General features: G+C 36.4%; 1 protein-coding gene across 1 annotated transcript in view; it reads right to left on the minus strand.

Annotated features, from left to right (window-relative positions):
* The window catches only part of RNF144B (ring finger protein 144B), a 90,340-nt gene extending 82,140 nt beyond the window's left edge, over positions 1–8,200 (minus strand). The window contains exon 1 of the mRNA XM_031056978.1: positions 8,159–8,200. The gene's annotated coding sequence lies outside the window, so the exon portion shown is untranslated. The remainder of the gene's footprint in view (positions 1–8,158) is intronic.
* Between the last annotated feature and the right edge of the window lie 106 nt (positions 8,201–8,306).

Below are 8,306 nucleotides of genomic sequence, written 5' to 3' on the forward strand. Positions count from 1 at the left end.
AAGTGTGGAAAGATATCAAGAATACATTCAAAAATTGCATGAATAAAGAAAAGGACTCTTATAGCTTATCTACACAAAGAAATTACTCAGTATTAATTGAGAGTATGAATATATAGTACAAATTCAAACACTCAACAACTACTTCCACGTGCAACGAGCTGAACACTCCAGTATAATGAGCATTACAATTCAGTGTAATTTACATTGAACAAGAATATTCATTAACACCCAAAACTGGAGTCAGTGTGGAGCAACGAGTGTTTTGTACATTCTGCCTTTTTCCCCAGCAAATTCCCTTGGAAGAAGCATTTTCAGTATCAGTAAAATACAAACTTAAACAAAACAAAAAGCAGAAACAAAACAACAAACGAACAAATCACCAAAACCACCTCACTGTACAGTTTAACTTAACAGAGGTTTCCAGGAGAGAGCACATTCCTATTTCACTGTTTGTAGACAGATCATTTACAGGGATGCTCTTGCTACTGATGCAAGTCCTGCCAAAACCTGAAGGTGTCAGGGAACACTAAAGATGTTACCCCTTTTTGCTGCCTGGCCCACTTTCTCCAGAAGATGGCCCTTGCTGCAGCACAATAAGCAATCTGTCCATCCTCATTCTCCCCCAGTATTCACAGTTCCCTGTATTTGCTTTCTCTGCGTGTAAGTTTGTGCTGTGCACCATCTGTGAACCACCCTGGCTGCTCAACAAGTATCCACGTTGCTCTGCTGCTCTTTGTCCAGCAGACTGAGGAGAGGAGCAGAACAGAGAACTAGACATAGTAAACTCAGCAATCACCATACCACAACTTAGAAGGGTTTATTAGCCAGAACTTTCGGGAAGATTAATTTGAAAAAGCTTTTAAAATGTATTAGTTAAAGCATAACTAAAGTTTAAACGCTCTTGTTTAATTTACTTAAGAAGTAAATTTAACTTAATCTACTTTAGAATTCAAAACAAAAGTCGCTTGCAAATAAAAGAACCCGTAACAGATTTAAATGTGATTTAATTGATAAACTTTTTAAGTGAGCTCAAATTAAAAATAAAGAATGTTCATGTAGCAATTTAGAATATTTTTCCTGAATCTTCCTACATATGCAAGCTGAGAGACTGCTATTCATTTTTTCTGAGACAGAAAATGCAGTGAAGACAGAGGGCTGTGTTTAGAACTGGGCAGGAAGGTAGCTATGAAGAAGTGTGAAGTGAAAGCATTTCAAGTAAGTATTTTTGTAAGGCACTTGCAAAAATGACAAAAATTGCTCTGTTGCCTAGCTCATTTTTCAGCTGAATTACTTAACCAGATGGTAAACCAAGATATGTGACCTTTATGCCAAGTAAGGTCATGTATCTGGGTTTTGGGGGTTTTATCCAATATAGTTTAAAAGTAAAAAATACTCTGAAAAGACAAGCAAAACTTTTTTGGAAAACTAAAGGCGAATGCATTTTCTAAAGGATAATTTGCTTAGTCAACACAAAAGAGATGTAATCTAACAACACTCAGACTTTTAAGAAAATGTATATATGATATCACCCCTGTATCATTCTGATGCGTACTGCAGGCCAAATTCTACCTTGCCAAGTCATCTCTTAAACACACCAGAAAAAACAAGCCCAGAAAATGACACATATATGCACATTTTAAATAAGAAATAGCCACAACATAACAAAGTTCTTACTCTGATGAGAACCATGGCATTCGTTTTTAATAAGCCTTAAGTTCTGTAGTTAATGCTAGATCCTGCTTCACTGTTCAGCATCTGCATTCCCTCACAGCAAAGCCTGCTGCAGATTAGATGGAGGCTTAAACTTACAAATTGAACTGACATTTACAAGTCAGAAGTGACACAGAGAAACTCTGCAATTGAATCACTCAGTCTGGGTACACTCCCAGCTGGCTTCAGTAACAGGATACATCAGATCGCAATTTACCATGGACAAAAAGACTTTTCTCACAGTTGCTACATCCAGGACTTTGTTAAAACATTGGAAAGATTTTACAAGGCTTTAGGACCTGACAGATCTTATAGCAAATTTTAAGGAAAATTAAGCAAATTTAGTAAGTTATTTAAGCAAGTAATTTAAGCAAGTTAGTGTTTCGGACATGTTCACTTTTAAAGCCCAAAATGGGAAGTGTTATAGAACAACCAGACCTAATAATATTAGGTAGTACTATCTTATATAAAGCTTTAAAACTTGTTACAGAGATGTCAGCTATATTACATTATTAAGGTCTACAATCCTGCACACAACTGTAGAAACCCTGAATAAGTGAATAATCCATCTTTACATGGTGAGCAAATCAGGAAACCACTCTCATAGGTATTTAAAGCATTGGGGTTTCAGGACCTGTTTCTGAGAGGCAGACTTCTTTCAACACATCAAAGTGTTCGGGTTACAAAGCTCACGTGTGACCAAGGATCTTCTAAAAAATGTGCAATCCACCACCAAAAAGTCTAATTCTCATGAGTAATAGAAGCTGCTTTACATAGTGGGTGCTAAGTATTTCCCTTAAGGCCTAACTAAGCATCCAGGGAAGCCTCATCCCACCAAAGGCAGCAAGGAAGTGTAGTAGGTATTTATTAATTTGTACTAATTTACAGCAGTTTAAGGGCACAGCAGCACAAGCCTCACCAAACCGTAGCAACCAGCATGCAAGTCTTTCAAAACAGCATAAAGCAGCTGAGAGTAAACTAGAAACAGACATCAAAATTTTAAAATACTTTTTCAATTTTTTATTTCCAAAGTAATTAAACCCTCAATGAGAAATGGCCAGGCTAAAACTGTCAGATTATATGGTTGTGTTTATACAACACCAGTCTCTTTCTCCAGCTACATTTCAAATGGGAAAAGCATACAATTTTTTTTTTAGTCAAAACCAGCCAAAGTATTTTCCCATAAGCTTTCCAGGAAAGCCAACCTCTGGACTAAAACCAAACATAAAACTTTCACCAGGAAAGGAGAATATTTCATTAAATTGTGAATACGCAAAGACAACATTCAGACATAAAATGATGGAGAAAATTCTTACGTAACTTTCCACTTAGCAGCTACTACAGACTACCACCTATTATAATAAGAACATAACATAATAATTTATTTCAAAAAACTCAACTGAATTCAAGGCACAGGCATTATATTGTATCCTCTCTATTGCTGTCTGAGTTTTGTACATTAATCTTCAGCATAAGGAGCGAATGATCAAAAAGCATGAGAATGAATACATACTACTCCACAAAGCTACTTTTGTCCACATAACTATGCATGTTTTGTTCCAAAAAGCAGTAGATAATTTCATAGAATCACAGGACTTTGATAAGTTTGATGGTTGTAATTTTTCCAGTATTAAAGACTTTTAGCTGATTTATAAAAAGTAATTACTTGGAAAAGCTGGAGTATTTATTTTGAAATATGTATCACCTTCCTCTAAACAGAAGAAATAATAAAAATACCTGCAACAACAAAATTTTTGTAAGAAGAAAAAGTCTGAAGTGTATTGTAAAATTATTTATATAAAAATTATAGGGTAAAATTTGAAACACTCCAGAAACTTTTGCAGAAAATTAACAAACCCAAGGTCTATTTTACCAATTCTTAAATCTTTTAAAATTACTGTAATGCACCTATCTGTGGATATTGGATCATTAATAAGATTTAAGTGAAATACTTCTTCTACATAATGTTCTAAATAATGCACCATCTTAACCAACATCAAAAAAAATACCAGTTTTGAAGTTAATTTTTCATTTCAAGATCTACCTTAAAACCTGCTCACAATGTACATAAAAATGTGATAGTGAGAATACAGGAGACATCAGAGCTTGCACACTTTACTCTCACTAACACCTCTTTGCACTAAAATAGGGCACCTACAGGAACAGATGTTTGGTTGCTTTGAGCTGGAATCCTGAAAAGCACAAACAGCCAAAGTTCTAAAGTCACCCTCAAAAACTGAAGAAAATAATCGTGTTACAGTTTTCACGCCAGTAAAGCATTCATCATAAAACACACAGACATTCACAAACACAGAAAATAATACTCAGAAAAGTCATCAGCTTATATGCAGTATGTGTTTGGGTTTCTGTCCTGAATCCCAGCTGCCTTTCATGGATGGCAACCCAGTCCTTCATCCTAACACACCAAGCTGTAGAGCACAGTGAGGCTGCTGCTTCATAGGCAGGAAAACCAGCAAAGGTGACAGAATGGGCATCAGAACAATTTCCAGATAAACTGCTCCTGTTAGCAATTAAAGGTCTTCTGGGACTGTACAGTTTGATCAGCTTAATGTTCTACTGACTTTCAGGAAAGATGTTGTAAATTTCCATTTTCTTTTTCCACTGCCCACATAGTATGGATGGAAATCAGCAGACTTACAGCCTATTTCTAGGTCTGCTATTAAATAATAGTCATACTATGTTAATCCTCATTTTACTAAGACATAAAAAGAAAAAACCCCAACTAACCAAAAAAACAAGGAAGAAACCACTGACTTTACCTGAGCAGTGAGTCCAAATTCCGTGTTTTGGAGGTATTTTCACTTAGAGACACTAACTGGCAAACTCCAACTAGTTTAAGAATTTTCCTAGCTAGTGCTGTGCATTTTCTGGAAAAGCTTAACCAACTACCCATGAATGCCTGTGGGTAGCAATGTGATGTTATTCCTGGAAAGTGTATTTCAGAAGTGGCATCTTTAGGCAATTCAGTACTCAAGTTCTGCCTTCTGTGACAGCCTTGCAATAATTTTGACTTGCACAGGGATTGCTGTAACCGAAGTATTTTACAGAGCAATCTAATTTTTAGAATTTCATCAAGTAAAATAGTGTATTGATATCATCTGCAAAATAAATAGGATACTAAAGTACTGATGTCCATGTAAGTGGATACTCTTGTGTTTGGGTATTTTGACCAGAAAAGCTTAGCCCAACTTTACAGGCATGACTTAAAATACAATGTACAATTCCATTGTCCACTTTGAGAACTTACACAGCTTCCATTCACTGGGCATCACACAGTGTTTCATTTTTTGAGTGAGCTTCAGAATATCCCTGTTAGAGCATGGTGCTAACAGCACCAAGGTTGTGGGCTCAACCCCCATAGCGGCCATTCACTTAACAACTGGACTTGAGGATTATTGTGGGTCCCTTCCAACTCAGAATATTCTGTGAATCTGTAATTTTTTACTCCATATTATACATACAAAGCCCAGTATAGAAACCTTCATAATTTGTCTTTGATGACACAGGAGGTGACTATCAGATTCATACACATAGGATTTGCAACTTGTCTTCTAGTTCCATACTGGAAAAGAATTAAGCAATACTTGGTAAAACATATTTAAATTTTGAGCAAATGTTTTCTAAAATCTATCAACATGTGTAAATACACTACTTTTTACTAGGAAGACTTCTGAATGCATCTGTTATCAATGTGCAAAAAGGACTGAAATACCAAAAAGTCTGTTTAAAGGAACAATAAAATTTATGACTACATGCTTCTCTTCTGTACAGAAAAAAAAAAGCTGAGCAGCCATTCAAGATCAGTGAATTTAAGTGAGTGACCTCCTCCACAAAGAATGGCTGATGTCCTAGGGGTAAAATTTGGGAGAAGTGAAATTCTGCAGAACTGGCTCCAGCTTTTGCATCGCAGCATCTCAAATCACTCCTACTCCAGCATCTTCATCTCTTTATACATACCAAAAGTAATGAGTGTCCTTGAATTTCACTCCTGGTTGTTACAAGCAAAATTATCCACCTCACGTTTTAACATGGGGAATTTCCCCTTACCTATTATAATTCCTGCAAGCCAGATAGCTTTATCTGGTAATTACCAAGGTGCAGTCTTTATTTTAAGCTCTGGTAAGAAAGAAATTTTTATCACCATGTCCACAGCTGCTAGTCAGGAATTATTATTTTCACAGCTTTCAGACCTTGCCACATCATTTGAATGCACTATACAATGGCACATTTCAGAATGATGAGCTTCTTCAGCCAGTACATCCACTAGAAAGAATGGTGATTGATTCAGTCCTCTCAGCCTAAATGCACTCTCCCTTTTTATGGTTTTTCATAACCATTACTGCATACGGATACCTCTTGGAATTACGTAACGTATGCATGTCAGTGCAAATCTATCATGCTCCAAACTCAAAACAAAACATACCAATTAAAGTTTACTTGAAAAAATGATAAAGAAAAAGCAACAGGGTGGAGAAATATAGTGACAGAAACTACAATTACAAACTTCCAACCTTTCTAGAATGTTTACATTAGGCTGCAGCTCCGCAAAAACTTCAGAATGTTTAATTTTCCCCTTCATGTAACAAGCAGTTGAGTCTCGCATACAAAATTATGTATTAAACCACGTTTTCTCGAAAATAAGGATACTGCTATCAAAAGTGATACTTCAGGTAAGTGTTATAAAATTTGTTTCCACTTAAAAGTATTGTGACAACATTTAAGTAAGACTTTGACAATCCATTTCCATGCATGCATATTTGAATATCAAATTTCTGTATAATAAATGAGGCATTTTCCCTTTATATACTTTAGTAATTTAAAATACGTCTTTCTAGGTTCTTATACTGAAATTTATCTAAATGCCCCCTTAAATATGCATTAACACAGAACAGGAACAAACCAAGACCTGACTTACAAAACAGTATATCTTCTGTCCTGTGTTAAACCCCTGCAGCTCTCTACAGGCTTCCAGCAACTTTCCTTGGTGTCCTAGGCCATGGTGGAGCCCACCTCACACTAAGAGGAAGCCAGATGCAGAAACCAGTGAAGCTTCTGAAGTTCAGCCACCAGAAAGGAAAACATGAGCTTCCTATATTTAAACTGCCTCTCTTTCAGAATGTCATTGCTGGAATTCTTTTAACACTTTAAAAGCCTTTCTCATCTCAACTTTGCAAGTTTATTTATGTGTGTACACATAAAATAGTTTCCCTAAAGCCTTTAGTTCTGGCATACCAGAATTTTCACTAAGAAGTCACCAGGACTGAAAGCTTATAGCTTTTAGCCATACAAAAGAGTATTGCAGTTTCTTGTCTCTACTAAAAGCATATTTGCAATTCTGCAACCCTAGTAAAGAGGGGAATCAATTAAACTGTGCATTATCCAATTTACATACAAATCCTGTATTAAAAACTTCAACTTGAGCTGGCAAAGTAAAAAAATATGACAGAAGCTATTGAACAAATTCAGGCTCCAGTTACAGTCAGGTAAATCTGTAGTGACAGCTCTGAAACAAATAAAGTTACCATGGTGTAAAGTCTGAAGTAGCTGGGAACAGAACTCGGTCACCTGGCATTTACTTACTTCACTAAACCTAAAGCCCTGCAAGGGTCAAACAATGAATAACTACATAGTTTGTGAGAAAAAATGCCTAGAAACCCAGGATACAGAGGTGAAATGAGGATAAATGCTTTGCTTCCATACTGAAATTTATGGCTTTTGTTACTCTAAGCCAGGCCATGGATATTGCTTTAATGCGCTACTAATATTTTCAGTGTAAAATTACATTCATTGAAAAATAAGGTATGATTCATACAGAGTTCACATGGAATATTAAAGTAGATTGACTATTACAGCCAGATGTATAAACCTTTAAAAAACTTCAGTTGAGATTTCTTTTTCCATATAATAAATGTAATTGTTTCAACTATGGACTAGTTGAAAGTATCCAATTAGTATCTTACAACTAGAAAGACTTGGATACTTTAATACTTGTTTCTGCATCTAGTTTATGTATTTCATAGTAAACACCATAGCCTGAACCTGGAAAATGTGAAGATTAATCAGAGCAGTAGTCTCTTCAAGGCTAAGAAGCTTTTGTAGACTTGCACTTGCACCTCACATGTAGCAAAGCACACCTAAAGAAAAGGTATGTGAAAAACAACAACTGCGAAAATTACAAAGAGTACAGGCTTAAATTGACGTTATTTAAAATAAAAATGAAACCTCAATTAGGCTTCAGATATTACTTGTAAGAATGAAAAATGAAACCCACACTAAATACCATTATCCCATTATGTTAGCCCCGGAGCATACTTGCATTCTGAAGCTTCCAGTCGAGAGGAACCCCACGCAAATCCCAAAGCAAACTTCAGTTAAACTTTAAAAGTTCACCTCTTTTTGCATAAGATAACGCAATTAACATACATGCCTCGAGCCAGCAATCACCTCCTCTTCACCTGAAAGGCGGGGGTGGAGAAGCTTCGGGAGAAGGCGGGAAGGGGTTCAGCTCCCTTCCCCGCGCTCGCAGGTGCCGGTCGGCGCCTACCCGGCTCCCTGCGGGAAGAGCGCGGTGCTGG

Source organism: Geospiza fortis, unplaced genomic scaffold, assembly GCF_000277835.1.
Source record: "Geospiza fortis unplaced genomic scaffold, GeoFor_1.0 scaffold104, whole genome shotgun sequence".
Classification (NCBI taxonomy): Eukaryota; Metazoa; Chordata; class Aves; order Passeriformes; family Thraupidae; genus Geospiza; species Geospiza fortis.